The sequence below is a fragment of the Oreochromis niloticus genome, unplaced genomic scaffold (assembly GCF_001858045.2).
Source record: "Oreochromis niloticus isolate F11D_XX unplaced genomic scaffold, O_niloticus_UMD_NMBU tig00000339_pilon, whole genome shotgun sequence".
Classification (NCBI taxonomy): Eukaryota; Metazoa; Chordata; class Actinopteri; order Cichliformes; family Cichlidae; genus Oreochromis; species Oreochromis niloticus.
In genome coordinates this window covers 17,921-34,884 of record NW_020327131.1, presented here as the reverse complement: position 1 = coordinate 34,884, position 16,964 = coordinate 17,921, and the positions used below count along the sequence as shown (strand labels likewise).

Genomic DNA, 16,964 nt, shown 5'->3' with positions numbered 1-16,964 from the left:
TAATAGAGAACACTACGGCATTTATTTTAACACAACACCTAACAGTCGTACCTTCTCTTATGAGTAACTCTAATGATTTGCAGAATCTTGACAATACTTTTGGACAAAAGCTTAATATAACCCTGCCTCAGCCAGTTTCTATATTGGTCCGTTTACATCTGTTGTTACAGTTGGGCAGTTTGATGTTTTAGTACACTTTGAGTATGGAATCTTTTCACCTGCATGTGGAGCACAGCTGTTGGGTGTCCTTTGCTAAATCTTTAGTGCCTCCACACTTGAGATTCAACAACTTACTTTCTTCTATTTTGACATTAAGGAAAGCTTGCCTACACAGATTCTCTTATTTTGAAACAGCTCAACAGGCACTGCTGGGATTTGAACCCAGGATCTCCTGTTTACAAGCAGGTGCTTTGACCGGCTAAGCTACAGTGCCTCCTTCAGGGAAGGGAAAAACCAAGTAAATCAGAACCTCTGCAGACACAGTTTTGAATGGGTTGCTGACATTTTTCCCCACCAGCTGTTGGACAGTAGCCAGAGGAACACAGCTCAAGGCGCTGTGGCTTAGCTGGCCAAAGCACCTGTCTCGTAAACAGGAGATCCTGGGTTCAAATCCCAGCAGTGCCTTGCCTCCCTACCAATGCCATTACATTTCATTAACGAGTGCTGATGGCGGAAGCATTGGGAGTTATGCTTTCTGTCCTTCATTTCTAAGAAGAGGATATAATGAAAATTTAGACATGCCCAAGACATCAATATCGGGTGAACAACCCTCAGAAGCTCCAGTAGGGTTTAATGCCTGGGACCCTCCAGCATTTGTTCTAGAACTGACGAATCTTCTTGGATGAGGTGAAAAGAAGTTTTTGAAGCTTTCAAGAGTACCGTGAGGTGGATAACTCAGCACATACACAGACTTTCAAAGATTTCCTAACTCCAAGATTAAGAATGCAATCAACACTGTGAAGAAGATGGTTTCCAAAGGTAACAGGAAGGCACTGCTGGGATTTGAACCCAGGATCTCCTGTTTACTAGACAGGCGCTTTGACCAGCTAAGCCACAGCGCCTCCTGCTGTCATGCAAACTGATCGTACCTGGTATTAGCTGGTACTGCAGAAGGAGATGAGTTCAATTTTGTAACTTTTGTGCACTATAAATGTAGGATATGGTTAAATAGTCCAACAAGTAACTTCCTGTTCCTAACTTCTTCAATGACCTGAGTGGAAACATCATAAGGTGAAGGAGAATCTTTTGAGACTGATTCAACAGGGTGAGTCTGAACAAGTTGTCCCAAAATGTCTCCGGTAGCTGACGTTTTGTGGACTTTTACTCCAGCCAGTCTTTTTGTGGTCGCAATCTGGTCGTCTTCTTTGGGTCCATTTGGTAATACATTAGGGTTATGATAGGGCAGAGAATGGCAGTGCTCTAATCATTGCCGGTTTCTGAACAATCATTCCCAGCTAAATCAACTGCTGGTGAGTTTGCAGGTTTAGACCGTGTTGCTTTGGATGCTGTCTCTTCCACAGTGGGTGGGAGATACCGACAAGGCAAGAGCCGGTCTCTGTGTAGCACTCTTTCAGGCCCATCTGTTCCTTCAGGCACCACAACAAAACAGGAGAGTCCTGAATCTGTCTGATTACAGTGGACACGGTTCGGCTCCACCGATCAGCGATTTTGTGCTTACCCCTGATGGCAACAGTCCTCAAAACAACTCTATTTTCCTTGGCAAGGGTGGATTCCCGCACTTTACTGTCAAACCTTTGTTTGATTCGCAAAGCACTCTTTTGACTGTGCTCAATGGCTAACTGGTAGCTTTCTGCAAGACTCTCTCAGCTCTCCAGATCTAATTTCTGTTCACGTAGCCAATCGGAAAGAGACATCTGCAGCAGGGGGCATGGCCCAGCTACATCAGTTTGACAGGAATCTGCTGGTATTGCAGAGCCTCCAATAGCCAAACATTGTACTCGTGCAGACGATGGTACTGCTGCCTCCTCCTCAAGAGTTGAAGAATACTCATGTCTCTTGCATACTGCCTTTACCGCCTCAGTTGGAAAATCAGGCTCTTTGTTGCGGCGCAAGAGTTGTGCAGTAAAGCCTTCAATGCCATTTTCCTCATCATTAGAACTCTGATCAGATATATCACAGGCATGCAGATACGGACGTCTCAACAGCCCATCTGCATCTTGGTTGTTCTTCCCAGCGCTATACTCAATATCAAAATGAAAAGTGGAAAGTACGGCCAACCAGCGATGCCTACTGCGTCCAACTTTGCAGATGTTAAAACGTATGTGAGTGGATTATTGTCTGTCATCACTGTAAATTTTGCTCCACAGAGATAGCGGAAAACGTTCTGGGTGACAGTCCACTTGACAGACAGGAAGTCAAGCTTGTGTGCAGGGTACCTTTGCTGGACTTGGAGAGACCCTACTGGCATAGGCAATGACTCTTAACTTGCTCTCCTGTTCTTGTTATAAGGCTGCACCGAGAACGTGGGCGCTTGCATCGGTGTGCACAATATAATGTTTCTTTGGATCTGCAAACCCAAGAACAGGAGCTGTTGTGTGAGCTTGTGAATCAATGTCTTAAAAGTATCTTCAGAGGTTGGGGTCCATTTTTCATGAAAAGGCTTTTTGAGATCCGCACTTGTAGAAACCTTGCGGTTTCTGCCAGACAGACTGGATTTTCTCTTCAGTGGGAGGCAACCAGCGCTTAAGTGATTAAGGGGTGTTGCAAGCTTGGAATAGTCTTTATAAACCTCCTGTAATATCCAGTGAACCCAAGGAAAGACTTAAGCTACTTGATGTTAGCTGGTCTTGGCCGGGTAGTGAGGGCAGCTGGATCTGTTTTGACCCCTTCTGATGATACAACACGGCCGAGATATTGGACAGATGTCCCGAAGAACTGACATTTCTCTGGCGACAGCTTTAAAGTAAATTCTTTCATCCTATGGAGGACCTTCAGCGATCGTTCCTCATGGTTCTCAAGTGTAGCTGAGAAAAGAGTGACATCATCAAGAAAAACCAAGACCTGACTCAAATTCCTGCTGCCTATACACTTTTCCAAAACATAAGAGGAAACAAGAAAACTAGAACACCTTCTTATGCTGTTTTTAATAGAGAACACTACGGCATTTATTTTAACACAACACCTAACAGTCGTACCTTCTCTTATGAGTAACTCTAATGATTTGCAGAATCTTGACAATACTTTTGGGACAAAAGCTTAATATAACCCTGCCTCAGCCAGTTTCTATATTGGTCCGTTTACATCTGTTGTTACAGTTGGGCAGTTTGATGTTTTAGTACACTTTGAGTATGGAATCTTTTCACCTGCATGTGGAGCACAGCTGTTGGGGTGTCCTTTGCTAAATCTTTAGTGCCTCCACACTTGAGATTCAACAACTTACTTTCTTCTATTTTGACATTAAGGAAAGCTTGCCTACACAGATTCTCTTATTTTGAAACAGCTCAACAGGCACTGCTGGGATTTGAACCCAGGATCTCCTGTTTACAAGCAGGTGCTTTGACCGGCTAAGCTACAGTGCCTCCTTCAGGGAAGGGAAAAACCAAGTAAATCAGAACCTCTGCAGACACAGTTTTGAATGGGTTGCTGACATTTTTCCCCACCAGCTGTTGGACAGTAGCCAGAGGAACACAGCTCAAGGCGCTGTGGCTTAGCTGGCCAAAGCACCTGTCTCGTAAACAGGAGATCCTGGGTTCAAATCCCAGCAGTGCCTTGCCTCCCTACCAATGCCATTACATTTCATTAACGAGTGCTGATGGCGGGAAGCATTGGGAGTTATGCTTTCTGTCCTTCATTTCTAAGAAGAGGATATAATGAAAATTTAGACATGCCCAAGACATCAATATCGGGTGAACAACCCTCAGAAGCTCCAGTAGGGGTTTAATGCCTGGGACCCTCCAGCATTTGTTCTAGAACTGACGAATCTTCTTGGATGAGGTGAAAAGAAGTTTTTGAAGCTTTCAAGAGTACCGTGAGGTGGATAACTCAGCACATACACAGACTTTCAAAGATTTCCTAACTCCAAGATTAAGAATGCAATCAACACTGTGAAGAAGATGGTTTCCAAAGGTAACAGGAAGGCACTGCTGGGATTTGAACCCAGGATCTCCTGTTTACTAGACAGGCGCTTTGACCAGCTAAGCCACAGCGCCTCCTGCTGTCATGCAAACTGATCGTACCTGGTATTAGCTGGTACTGCAGAAGGAGATGAGTTCAATTTTGTAACTTTTGTGCACTATAAATGTAGGATATGGTTAAATAGTCCAACAAGTAACTTCCTGTTCCTAACTTCTTCAATGACCTGAGTGGAAACATCATAAGGTGAAGGAGAATCTTTTGAGACTGATTCAACAGGGTGAGTCTGAACAAGTTGTCCCAAAATGTCTCCGGTAGCTGACGTTTTGTGGACTTTTACTCCAGCCAGTCTTTTTGTGGTCGCAATCTGGTCGTCTTCTTTGGGTCCATTTGGTAATACATTAGGGTTATGATAGGGCAGAGAATGGCAGTGCTCTAATCATTGCCGGTTTCTGAACAATCATTCCCAGCTAAATCAACTGCTGGTGAGTTTGCAGGTTTAGACCGTGTTGCTTTGGATGCTGTCTCTTCCACAGTGGGTGGGAGATACCGACAAGGCAAGAGCCGGTCTCTGTGTAGCACTCTTTCAGGCCCATCTGTTCCTTCAGGCACCACAACAGAAACAGGAGAGTCCTGAATCTGTCTGATTACAGTGGACACGGTTCGGCTCCACCGATCAGCGATTTTGTGCTTACCCCTGATGGCAACAGTCCTCAAAACAACTCTATTTCCTTGGCAAGGGTGGATTCCCGCACTTTACTGTCAAACCTTTGTTTGATTCGCAAAGCACTCTTTTGACTGTGCTCAATGGCTAACTGGTAGCTTCTGCAAGACTCTCTCAGCTCTCCAGATCTAATTTCTGTTCACGTAGCCAATCGGAAAGAGACATCTGCAGCAGGGGGCATGGCCCAGCTACATCAGTTTGACAGGAATCTGCTGGTATTGCAGAGCCTCCAATAGCCAAACATTGTACCGTGCAGACGATGGTACTGCTGCCTCCTCCTCAAGAGTTGAAGAATACTCATGTCTCTTGCATACTGCCTTATCGCCTCAGTTGGAAAATCAGGCTCTTTGTTGCGGCGCAAGAGTTGTGCAGTAAAGCCTTCAATGCCATTTTCCTCATCATTAGAACTCTGATCAGATATATCACAGGCATGCAGATACGGACGTCTCAACAGCCCATCTGCATCTTGGTTGTTCTTCCCAGCGCTATACTCAATATCAAAATGAAAAGTGGAAAGTACGGCCAACCAGCGATGCCTACTGCGTCCAACTTTGCAGATGTTAAAACGTATGTGAGTGGATTATTGTCTGTCATCATGTAAATTTTGCTCCACAGAGATAGCGGAAAACGTTCTGGTGACAGTCCACTTGACAGATAGGAAGTCAAGCTTGTGTGCAGGGTACCTTTGCTCGGACTTGGAGAGACCTCTACTGGCATAGGCAATGACTCTTAACTTGCTCTCCTGTTCTTGTTATAAGGCTGCACCGAGAACGTGGCGCTTGCATCGGTGTGCACAATATAATGTTTCTTTGGATCTGCAAACCCAAGAACAGGAGCTGTTGTGTGAGCTTGTGAATCAATGTCTTAAAAGTATCTTCAGAGGTTGGGGTCCATTTTTCATGAAAAGGCTTTTTGAGATCCGCACTTGTAGAAACCTTGCGGTTTCTGCCAGACAGACTGGATTTTCTCTTCAGTGGGAGCAACCAGCGCTTAAGTGATAAGGGTGTTGCAAGCTTGGAATAGTCTTTTATAAACCTCCTGTAATATCCAGTGAACCCAAGGAAAGACTTAAGCTACTTGATGTTAGCTGGTCTTGCCGGTAGTGAGGGCAGCTGGATCTGTTTTGACCCCTTCTGATGATACAACACGGCCGAGATATTGGACAGATGTCCCGAAGAACTGACATTTCTCTGGCGACAGCTTTAAAGTAAATTCTTTCATCCTATGGAGACCTTCAGCGATCGTTCCTCATGGTCTCAAGTGTAGCTGAGAAAAGAGTGACATCATCAAGAAAAACCAAGACTGACTCAAATTCCTGCTGCCTATACACTTTTCCAAAACATAAGAGGAAACAGAAAACTAGAACACCTTCTTATGCTGTTTTTAATAGAGAACACTACGGCATTATTTTAACACAACACCTAACAGTCGTACCTTCTCTTATGAGTAACTCTAATGATTGCAGAATCTTGACAATACTTTGGGACAAAAGCTTAATATAACCTGCCTCAGCCAGTTTCTATATTGGTCCGTTTACATCTGTTGTTACAGTTGGCAGTTTGATGTTTTAGTACACTTTGAGTATGGAATCTTTCACCTGCATGTGGAGCACAGCTGTTGGGGTGTCCTTTGCTAAATCTTTAGGCCTCCACACTTGAGATTCAACAACTTACTTTCTTCTATTTGACATTAAGGAAAGCTTGCCTACACAGATTCTCTTTTTGAAACAGCTCAACAGGCACTGCTGGGATTTGAACCCAGGATCTCCTGTTTACAAGCAGGTGCTTTGACCGGCTAAGCTACAGTGCCTCTTCAGGGAAGGGAAAAACCAAGTAAATCAGAACCTCTGCAGACACAGTTTTGAATGGGTTGCTGACATTTTTCCCCACCAGCTGTTGGACAGTAGCCAGAGGAACACAGCTCAAGGCGCTGTGGCTTAGCTGGCCAAAGCACCTGTCTCGAAACAGGAGATCCTGGGTTCAAATCCCAGCAGTGCCTTGCCTCCCTACCAATGCCATTACATTTCATTAACGAGTGCTGATGGCGGGAAGCATTGGGAGTTATGCTTTCTGTCCTCATTTCTAAGAAGAGGATATAATGAAAATTTAGACATGCCAAGACATCAATATCGGGTGAACAACCCTCAGAAGCTCCAGTAGGGGTTTAATGCCTGGGACCCTCCAGCATTTGTTCTAGAACTGACGAATCTTCTTGGATGAGGTGAAAAGAAGTTTTTGAAGCTTTCAAGAGTACCGTGAGGTGGATAACTCAGCACATACACAGACTTTCAAAGATTTCCTAACTCCAAGATTAAGAATGCAATCAACACTGTGAAGAAGATGGTTTCCAAAGGTAACAGGAAGGCACTGCTGGATTTGAACCCAGGATCTCCTGTTTACTAGACAGGCGCTTTGACCAGCTAAGCCACAGCGCCTCCTGCTGTCATGCAAACTGATCGTACCTGGTATTAGCTGGTACTGCAGAAGGAGATGAGTTCAATTTGTAACTTTTGTGCACTATAAATGTAGGATATGGTTAAATAGTCCAACAAGTAACTTCCTGTTCCTAACTTCTTCAATGACCTGAGTGGAAACATCATAAGGTGAAGGAGAATCTTTGAGACTGATTCAACAGGGTGAGTCTGAACAAGTTGTCCCAAAATGTCTCCGGTAGCTGACGTTTTGTGGACTTTTACTCCAGCCAGTCTTTTTGTGGTCGCAATCTGGTCGTCTTCTTTGGGTCCATTTGGTAATACATTAGGGTTATGATAGGGCAGAGAATGGCAGTGCTCTAATCATTGCCGGTTTCTGAACAATCATTCCCAGCTAAATCAACTGCTGGTGAGTTTGCAGGTTTAGACCGTGTTGCTTTGGATGCTGTCTCTTCCACAGTGGGTGGGAGATACCGACAAGGCAAGAGCCGGTCTCTGTGTAGCACTCTTTCAGGCCCATCTGTTCCTTCAGGCACCACAACAGAAACAGGAGAGTCCTGAATCTGTCTGATTACAGTGGACACGGTTCGGCTCCACCGATCAGCGATTTTGTGCTTACCCCTGATGGCAACAGTCCTCAAAACAACTCTATTTTCCTTGGCAAGGGTGGATTCCCGCACTTTACTGTCAAACCTTTGTTTGATTCGCAAAGCACTCTTTTGACTGTGCTCAATGGCTAACTGGTAGCTTTCTGCAAGACTCTCTCAGCTCTCCAGATCTAATTTCTGTTCACGTAGCCAATCGGAAAGAGACATCTGCAGCAGGGGGCATGGCCCAGCTACATCAGTTTGACAGGAATCTGCTGGTATTGCAGAGCCTCCAATAGCCAAACATTGTACTCGTGCAGACGATGGTACTGCTGCCTCCTCCTCAAGAGTTGAAGAATACTCATGTCTCTTGCATACTGCCTTTACCGCCTCAGTTGGAAAATCAGGCTCTTTGTTGCGGCGCAAGAGTTGTGCAGTAAAGCCTTCAATGCCATTTTCCTCATCATTAGAACTCTGATCAGATATATCACAGGCATGCAGATACGGACGTCTCAACAGCCCATCTGCATCTTGGTTGTTCTTCCCAGCGCTATACTCAATATCAAAATGAAAAGTGGAAAGTACGGCCAACCAGCGATGCCTACTGCGTCCAACTTTGCAGATGTTAAAACGTATGTGAGTGGATTATTGTCTGTCATCACTGTAAATTTTGCTCCACAGAGATAGCGGAAAACGTTCTGGTGACAGTCCACTTGACAGATAGGAAGTCAAGCTTGTGTGCAGGGTACCTTTGCTGGACTTGGAGAGACCCCTACTGGCATAGGCAATGACTCTTAACTTGCTCTCCTGTTCTTGTTATAAGGCTGCACCGAGAACGTGGGCGCTTGCATCGGTGTGCACAATATAATGTTTCTTTGATCTGCAAACCCAAGAACAGGAGCTGTTGTGTGAGCTTGTGAATCAATGTCTTAAAAGTATCTCAGAGGTTGGGGTCCATTTTTCATGAAAAGGCTTTTTGAGATCCGCACTTGTAGAAACCTTGCGGTTTCTGCCAGACAGACTGGATTTTCTCTTCAGTGGGAGGCAACCAGCGCTTAAGTGATTAAGGGGTGTTGCAAGCTTGGAATAGTCTTTTATAAACCTCCTGTAATATCCAGTGAACCCAAGGAAAGACTTAAGCTACTTGATGTTAGCTGGTCTTGCCGGGTAGTGAGGGCAGCTGGATCTGTTTTGACCCCTTCTGATGATACAACACGGCCGAGATATTGGACAGATGTCCCGAAGAACTGACATTTCTCTGGCGACAGCTTTAAAGTAAATTCTTTCATCCTATGGAGGACCTTCAGCGATCGTTCCTCATGGTTCTCAAGTGTAGCTGAGAAAAGAGTGACATCATCAAGAAAAACCAAGACCTGACTCAAATTCCTGCTGCCTATACACTTTTCCAAAACATAAGAGAAACAAGAAAACTAGAACACCTTCTTATGCTGTTTTTAATAGAGAACACTACGGCATTTATTTTAACACAACACCTAACAGTCGTACCTTCTCTTATGAGTAACTCTAATGATTTGCAGAATCTTGACAATACTTTTGGGACAAAAGCTTAATATAACCCTGCCTCAGCCAGTTTCTATATTGGTCCGTTTACATCTGTTGTTACAGTTGGCAGTTTGATGTTTTAGTACACTTTGAGTATGGAATCTTTTCACCTGCATGTGGAGCACAGCTGTTGGGGTGTCCTTTGCTAAATCTTAGTGCCTCCACACTTGAGATTCAACAACTTACTTTCTTCTATTTTGACATTAAGGAAAGCTTGCCTACACAGATTCTCTTATTTTGAAACAGCTCAACAGGCACTGCTGGGATTTGAACCCAGGATCTCCTGTTTACAAGGCAGGTGCTTGACCGGCTAAGCTACAGTGCCTCCTTCAGGGAAGGGAAAAACCAAGTAAATCAGAACCTCTGCAGACACAGTTTGAATGGGTTGCTGACATTTTTCCCCACCAGCTGTGGACAGTAGCCAGAGGAACACAGCTCAAGGCGCTGTGCTTAGCTGGCCAAAGCACCTGTCTCGTAAACAGGAGATCCTGGGTTCAAATCCCAGCAGTGCCTTGCCTCCCTACCAATGCCATTACATTTCATAACGAGTGCTGATGGCGGGAAGCATTGGGAGTTATGCTTTCTGTCCTTCATTTCTAAGAAGAGGATATAATGAAAATTTAGACATGCCCAAGACATCAATATCGGGTGAACAACCCTCAGAAGCTCCAGTAGGGGTTTAATGCCTGGGACCCTCCAGCATTTGTTCTAGAACTGACGAATCTTCTTGGATGAGGTGAAAGAAGTTTTGAAGCTTTCAAGAGTACCGTGAGGTGGATAACTCAGCACATACACAGACTTTCAAGATTTCCTAACTCCAAGATTAAGAATGCAATCAACACTGTGAAGAAGATGTTTCCAAAGGTAATCAGGAAGGCACTGCTGGGATTTGAACCCAGGATCTCCTGTTTACTAGACAGGCGCTTTGACCAGCTAAGCCACAGCGCCTCCTGCTGTCATGCAAACTGATCGTACCTGGTATTAGCTGGTACTGCAGAAGGAGATGAGTTCAATTTGTAACTTTTGTGCACTATAAATGTAGGATATGGTTAAATAGTCCAACAAGTAACTTCCTGTTCCTAACTTCTTCAATGACCTGAGTGGAAACATCATAAGGTGAAGGAGAATCTTTTGAGACTGATTCAACAGGGTGAGTCTGAACAAGTTGTCCCAAAATGTCTCCGGTAGCTGACGTTTTGTGGACTTTTACTCCAGCCAGTCTTTTTGTGGTCGCAATCTGGTCGTCTTCTTTGGGTCCATTTGGTAATACATTAGGGTTATGATAGGGCAGAGAATGCAGTGCTCTAATCATTGCCGGTTTCTGAACAATCATTCCCAGCTAAATCAACTGCTGGTGAGTTGCAGGTTTAGACCGTGTTGCTTTGGATGCTGTCTCTTCCACAGTGGGTGGGAGATACCGACAAGGCAAGAGCCGGTCTCTGTGTAGCACTCTTTCAGGCCATCTGTTCCTTCAGGCACCACAACAGAAACAGGAGAGTCCTGAATCTGTCTGATTACAGTGGACACGGTTCGGCTCCACCGATCAGCGATTTTGTGCTTACCCCTGATGGCAACAGTCCTCAAAACAACTCTATTTTCCTTGGCAAGGGTGGATTCCCGCACTTTACTGTCAAACCTTTGTTTGATTCGCAAAGCACTCTTTTGACTGTGCTCAATGGCTAACTGGTAGCTTTCTGCAAGACTCTCTCAGCTCTCCAGATCTAATTTCTGTTCACGTAGCCAATCGGAAAGAGACATCTGCAGCAGGGGGCATGGCCCAGCTACATCAGTTTGACAGGAATCTGCTGGTATTGCAGAGCCTCCAATAGCCAAACATTGTACTCGTGCAGACGATGGTACTGCTGCCTCCTCCTCAAGAGTTGAAGAATACTCATGTCTCTTGCATACTGCCTTTACCGCCTCAGTTGGAAAATCAGGCTCTTTGTTGCGGCGCAAGAGTTGTGCAGTAAAGCCTTCAATGCCATTTTCCTCATCATTAGAACTCTGATCAGATATATCACAGGCATGCAGATACGGACGTCTCAACAGCCCATCTGCATCTTGGTTGTTCTTCCCAGCGCTATACTCAATATCAAAATGAAAAGTGGAAAGTACGGCCAACCAGCGATGGCCTACTGCGTCCAACTTTGCAGATGTTAAAACGTATGTGAGTGGATTATTGTCTGTCATCACTGTAAATTTTGCTCCACAGAGATAGCGGAAAACGTTCTGGGTGACAGTCCACTTGACAGATAGGAAGTCAAGCTTGTGTGCAGGGTACCTTTGCTCGGACTTGGAGAGACCTCTACTGGCATAGGCAATGACTCTTAACTTGCTCTCCTGTTCTTGTTATAAGGCTGCACCGAGAACGTGGGCGCTTGCATCGGTGTGCACAATATAATGTTTCTTTGGATCTGCAAACCCAAGAACAGGAGCTGTTGTGTGAGCTTGTGAATCAATGTCTTAAAAGTATCTTCAGAGGTTGGGGTCCATTTTTCATGAAAAGGCTTTTTGAGATCCGCACTTGTAGAAACCTTGCGGTTTCTGCCAGACAGACTGGATTTTCTCTTCAGTGGGAGGCAACCAGCGCTTAAGTGATTAAGGGGTGTTGCAAGCTTGGAATAGTCTTTTATAAACCTCCTGTAATATCCAGTGAACCCAAGGAAAGACTTAAGCTACTTGATGTTAGCTGGTCTTGGCCGGGTAGTGAGGGCAGCTGGATCTGTTTTGACCCTTCTGATGATACAACACGGCCGAGATATTGGACAGATGTCCCGAAGAACTGACATTTCTCTGGCGACAGCTTTAAAGTAAATTCTTTCATCCTATGGAGGACCTTCAGCGATCGTTCCTCATGGTTCTCAAGTGTAGCTGAGAAAAGAGTGACATCATCAAGAAAAACCAAGACCTGACTCAAATTCCTGCTGCCTATACACTTTTCCAAAACATAAGAGGAAACAAGAAAACTAGAACACCTTCTTATGCTGTTTTTAATAGAGAACACTACGGCATTTATTTTAACACAACACCTAACAGTCGTACCTTCTCTTATGAGTAACTCTAATGATTTGCAGAATCTTGACAATACTTTTGGGACAAAAGCTTAATATAACCCTGCCTCAGCCAGTTTCTATATTGGTCCGTTTACATCTGTTGTTACAGTTGGGCAGTTGATGTTTTAGTACACTTTGAGTATGGAATCTTTTCACCTGCATGTGGAGCACAGCTGTTGGGGTGTCCTTTGCTAAATCTTTAGTGCCTCCACACTTGAGATTCAACAACTTACTTTCTTCTATTTTGACATTAAGGAAAGCTTGCCTACACAGATTCTCTTATTTGAAACAGCTCAACAGGCACTGCTGGGATTTGAACCCAGGATCTCCTGTTTACAAGGCAGGTGCTTTGACCGGCTAAGCTACAGTGCCTCCTTCAGGGAAGGGAAAAACCAAGTAAATCAGAACCTCTGCAGACACAGTTTTGAATGGGTTGCTGACATTTTTCCCCACCAGCTGTTGGACAGTAGCCAGAGGAACACAGCTCAAGGCGCTGTGGCTTAGCTGGCCAAAGCACCTGTCTCGTAAACAGGAGATCCTGGGTTCAAATCCCAGCAGTGCTTGCCTCCCTACCAATGCCATTACATTTCATTAACGAGTGCTGATGGCGGGAAGCATTGGGAGTTATGCTTTCTGTCCTTCATTTCTAAGAAGAGGATATAATGAAAATTTAGACATGCCCAAGACATCAATATCGGGTGAACAACCCTCAGAAGCTCCAGTAGGGGTTTAATGCCTGGGACCCTCCAGCATTTGTTCTAGAACTGACGAATCTTCTTGGATGAGGTGAAAAGAAGTTTTTGAAGCTTTCAAGAGTACCGTGAGGTGGATAACTCAGCACATACACAGACTTTCAGAGATTTCCTAACTCCAAGATTAAGAATGCAATCAACACTGTGAAGAAGATGGTTTCCAAAGGTAACAGGAAGGCACTGCTGGGATTTGAACCAGGATCTCCTGTTTACTAGACAGGCGCTTTGACCAGCTAAGCCACAGCGCCTCCTGCTGTCATGCAAACTGATCGTACCTGGTATTAGCTGGTACTGCAGAAGGAGATGAGTTCAATTTGTAACTTTTGTGCACTATAAATGTAGGATATGGTTAAATAGTCCAACAAGTAACTTCCTGTTCCTAACTTCTTCAATGACCTGAGTGGAAACATCATAAGGTGAAGGAGAATCTTTGAGACTGATTCAACAGGGTGAGTCTGAACAAGTTGTCCCAAAATGTCTCCGGTAGCTGACGTTTTGTGGACTTTTACTCCAGCCAGTCTTTTTGTGGTCGCAATCTGGTCGTCTTCTTTGGGTCCATTTGGTAATACATTAGGGTTATGATAGGGCAGAGAATGGCAGTGCTCTAATCATTGCCGGTTTCTGAACAATCATTCCAGCTAAATCAACTGCTGGTGAGTTTGCAGGTTTAGACCGTGTTGCTTTGGATGCTGTCTCTTCCACAGTGGGTGGGAGATACCGACAAGGCAAGAGCCGGTCTCTGTGTAGCACTCTTTCAGGCCCATCTGTTCCTTCAGGCACCACAACAGAAACAGGAGAGTCCTGAATCTGTCTGATTACAGTGGACACGGTTCGGCTCCACCGATCAGCGATTTTGTGCTTACCCTGATGGCAACAGTCCTCAAAACAACTCTATTTTCCTTGGCAAGGGTGGATTCCGCACTTTACTGTCAAACCTTTGTTTGATTCGCAAAGCACTCTTTTGACTGTGCTCAATGGCTAACTGGTAGCTTTCTGCAAGACTCTCTCAGCTCTCCAGATCTAATTTCTGTTCACGTAGCCAATCGGAAAGAGACATCTGCAGCAGGGGGCATGGCCCAGCTACATCAGTTTGACAGGAATCTGCTGGTATTGCAGAGCCTCCAATAGCCAAACATTGTACTCGTGCAGACGATGGTACTGCTGCCTCCTCCTCAAGAGTTGAAGAATACTCATGTCTCTTGCATACTGCCTTTACCGCCTCAGTTGGAAAATCAGGCTCTTTGTTGCGGCGCAAGAGTTGTGCAGTAAAGCCTTCAATGCCATTTTCCTCATCATTAGAACTCTGATCAGATATATCACAGGCATGCAGATACGGACGTCTCAACAGCCCATCTGCATCTTGGTTGTTCTTCCCAGCGCTATACTCAATATCAAAATGAAAAGTGGAAAGTACGGCCAACCAGCGATGCCTACTGCGTCCAACTTTGCAGATGTTAAAACGTATGTGAGTGGATTATTGTCTGTCATCACTGTAAATTTTGCTCCACAGAGATAGCGGAAAACGTTCTGGGTGACAGTCCACTTGACAGATAGGAAGTCAAGCTTGTGTGCAGGGTACCTTTGCTCGGACTTGGAGAGACCTCTACTGGCATAGGCAATGACTCTTAACTTGCTCTCCTGTTCTTGTTATAAGGCTGCACCGAGAACGTGGGCGCTTGCATCGGTGTGCACAATATAATGTTTCTTTGGATCTGCAAACCCAAGAACAGGAGCTGTTGTGTGAGCTTGTGAATCAATGTCTTAAAAGTATCTTCAGAGGTTGGGGTCCATTTTTCATGAAAAGGCTTTTTGAGATCCGCACTTGTAGAAACCTTGCGGTTTCTGCCAGACAGACTGGATTTCTCTTCAGTGGGAGGCAACCAGCGCTTAAGTGATTAAGGGGTGTTGCAAGCTTGGAATAGTCTTTTATAAACCTCCTGTAATATCCAGTGAACCCAAGGAAAGACTTAAGCTACTTGATGTTAGCTGGTCTTGGCCGGGTAGTGAGGGCAGCTGGATCTGTTTTGACCCTTCTGATGATACAACACGGCCGAGATATTGGACAGATGTCCCGAAGAACTGACATTTCTCTGGCGACAGCTTTAAAGTAAATTCTTTCATCCTATGGAGGACCTTCAGCGATCGTTCCTCATGGTTCTCAAGTGTAGCTGAGAAAGAGTGACATCATCAAGAAAAACCAAGACCTGACTCAAATTCCTGCTGCCTATACACTTTTCCAAAACATAAGAGGAAACAAGAAAACTAGAACACCTTCTTATGCTGTTTTTAATAGAGAACACTACGGCATTTATTTTAACACAACACCTAACAGTCGTACCTTCTCTTATGAGTAACTCTAATGATTTGCAGAATCTTGACAATACTTTTGGGACAAAAGCTTAATATAACCTGCCTCAGCCAGTTTCTATATTGGTCCGTTTACATCTGTTGTTACAGTTGGGCAGTTTGATGTTTTAGTACACTTTGAGTATGGAATCTTTTCACCTGCATGTGGAGCACAGCTGTTGGGGTGTCCTTTGCTAATCTTTAGTGCCTCCACACTTGAGATTCAACAACTTACTTTCTTCTATTTTGACATTAAGGAAAGCTTGCCTACACAGATTCTCTTATTTTGAAACAGCTCAACAGGCACTGCTGGATTTGAACCCAGGATCTCCTGTTTACAAGCAGGTGCTTTGACCGGCTAAGCTACAGTGCCTCCTTCAGGGAAGGGAAAAACCAAGTAAATCAGAACCTCTGCAGACACAGTTTTGAATGGGTTGCTGACATTTTCCCCACCAGCTGTTGGACAGTAGCCAGAGGAACACAGCTCAAGGCGCTGTGGCTTAGCTGGCCAAAGCACCTGTCTCGTAAACAGGAGATCCTGGGTTCAAATCCCAGCAGTGCCTTGCCTCCCTACCAATGCCATTACATTTCATTAACGAGTGCTGATGGCGGAAGCATTGGGAGTTATGCTTTCTGTCCTTCATTTCTAAGAAGAGGATATAATGAAAATTTAGACATGCCAAGACATCAATATCGGGTGAACAACCCTCAGAAGCTCCAGTAGGGGTTTAATGCCTGGGACCCTCCAGCATTTGTTCTAGAACTGACGAATCTTCTTGGATGAGGTGAAAAGAAGTTTTGAAGCTTTCAAGAGTACCGTGAGGTGGATAACTCAGCACATACACAGACTTTCAAAGATTTCCTAACTCCAAGATTAAGAATGCAATCAACACTGTGAAGAAGATGGTTTCCAAAGGTAACAGGAAGGCACTGCTGGGATTTGAACCCAGGATCTCCTGTTTACTAGACAGGCGCTTTGACCAGCTAAGCCACAGCGCCTCCTGCTGTCATGCAAACTGATCGTACCTGGTATTAGCTGGTACTGCAGAAGGAGATGAGTTCAATTTTGTAACTTTTGTGCACTATAAATGTAGGATATGGTTAAATAGTCCAACAAGTAACTTCCTGTTCCTAACTCTTCATGACTGAGTGGAAACATCATAAGGTGAAGGAGAATCTTTTGAGACTGATTCAACAGGGTGAGTCTGAACAAGTTGTCCCAAAATGTCTCCGGTAGCTGACGTTTTGTGGACTTTTACTCCAGCCAGTCTTTTTGTGGTCGCAATCTGGTCGTCTTCTTTGGGTCCATTTGGTAATACATTAGGGTTATGATAGGGCAGAGAATGGCAGTGCTCTAATCATTGCCGGTTTCTGAACAATCATTCCCAGCTAAATCAACTGCTGGTGAGTTTGCAG

General features: G+C 44.7%; 13 non-coding genes across 13 annotated transcripts; 5 read left to right on the top strand and 8 right to left on the bottom strand.

The window, feature by feature from the left end:
• The first annotated feature begins 550 nt into the window (after positions 1–550).
• Positions 551–624, top strand: trnat-cgu (transfer RNA threonine (anticodon CGU)). The gene has a single exon. It is a non-coding gene; the product is annotated as a tRNA-Thr (tRNA).
• Positions 625–987: 363 nt separating this feature from the next.
• On the bottom strand, positions 988–1,061 carry trnat-agu (transfer RNA threonine (anticodon AGU)). Its single transcript has one exon. It is a non-coding gene; the product is annotated as a tRNA-Thr (tRNA).
• A 2,595-nt stretch (positions 1,062–3,656) lies between these two features.
• Positions 3,657–3,730, top strand: trnat-cgu (transfer RNA threonine (anticodon CGU)). The gene has a single exon. It is a non-coding gene; the product is annotated as a tRNA-Thr (tRNA).
• Positions 3,731–4,095: 365 nt separating this feature from the next.
• Positions 4,096–4,169, bottom strand: trnat-agu (transfer RNA threonine (anticodon AGU)). Its single transcript has one exon. It is a non-coding gene; the product is annotated as a tRNA-Thr (tRNA).
• Positions 4,170–7,177: 3,008 nt separating this feature from the next.
• trnat-agu (transfer RNA threonine (anticodon AGU)) lies at positions 7,178–7,250 on the bottom strand. The gene has a single exon. It is a non-coding gene; the product is annotated as a tRNA-Thr (tRNA).
• A 2,399-nt stretch (positions 7,251–9,649) lies between these two features.
• On the bottom strand, positions 9,650–9,722 carry trnat-ugu (transfer RNA threonine (anticodon UGU)). Its single transcript has one exon. It is a non-coding gene; the product is annotated as a tRNA-Thr (tRNA).
• Positions 9,723–9,837: 115 nt separating this feature from the next.
• Positions 9,838–9,910, top strand: trnat-cgu (transfer RNA threonine (anticodon CGU)). Its single transcript has one exon. It is a non-coding gene; the product is annotated as a tRNA-Thr (tRNA).
• A 361-nt stretch (positions 9,911–10,271) lies between these two features.
• Positions 10,272–10,345, bottom strand: trnat-agu (transfer RNA threonine (anticodon AGU)). Its single transcript has one exon. It is a non-coding gene; the product is annotated as a tRNA-Thr (tRNA).
• A 2,403-nt stretch (positions 10,346–12,748) lies between these two features.
• Positions 12,749–12,822, bottom strand: trnat-ugu (transfer RNA threonine (anticodon UGU)). Its single transcript has one exon. It is a non-coding gene; the product is annotated as a tRNA-Thr (tRNA).
• Positions 12,823–12,939: 117 nt separating this feature from the next.
• On the top strand, positions 12,940–13,013 carry trnat-cgu (transfer RNA threonine (anticodon CGU)). Its single transcript has one exon. It is a non-coding gene; the product is annotated as a tRNA-Thr (tRNA).
• Positions 13,014–13,377: 364 nt separating this feature from the next.
• trnat-agu (transfer RNA threonine (anticodon AGU)) lies at positions 13,378–13,450 on the bottom strand. Its single transcript has one exon. It is a non-coding gene; the product is annotated as a tRNA-Thr (tRNA).
• Positions 13,451–16,037: 2,587 nt separating this feature from the next.
• Positions 16,038–16,111, top strand: trnat-cgu (transfer RNA threonine (anticodon CGU)). The gene has a single exon. It is a non-coding gene; the product is annotated as a tRNA-Thr (tRNA).
• Positions 16,112–16,473: 362 nt separating this feature from the next.
• trnat-agu (transfer RNA threonine (anticodon AGU)) lies at positions 16,474–16,547 on the bottom strand. The gene has a single exon. It is a non-coding gene; the product is annotated as a tRNA-Thr (tRNA).
• Positions 16,548–16,964: the final 417 nt, after the last annotated feature.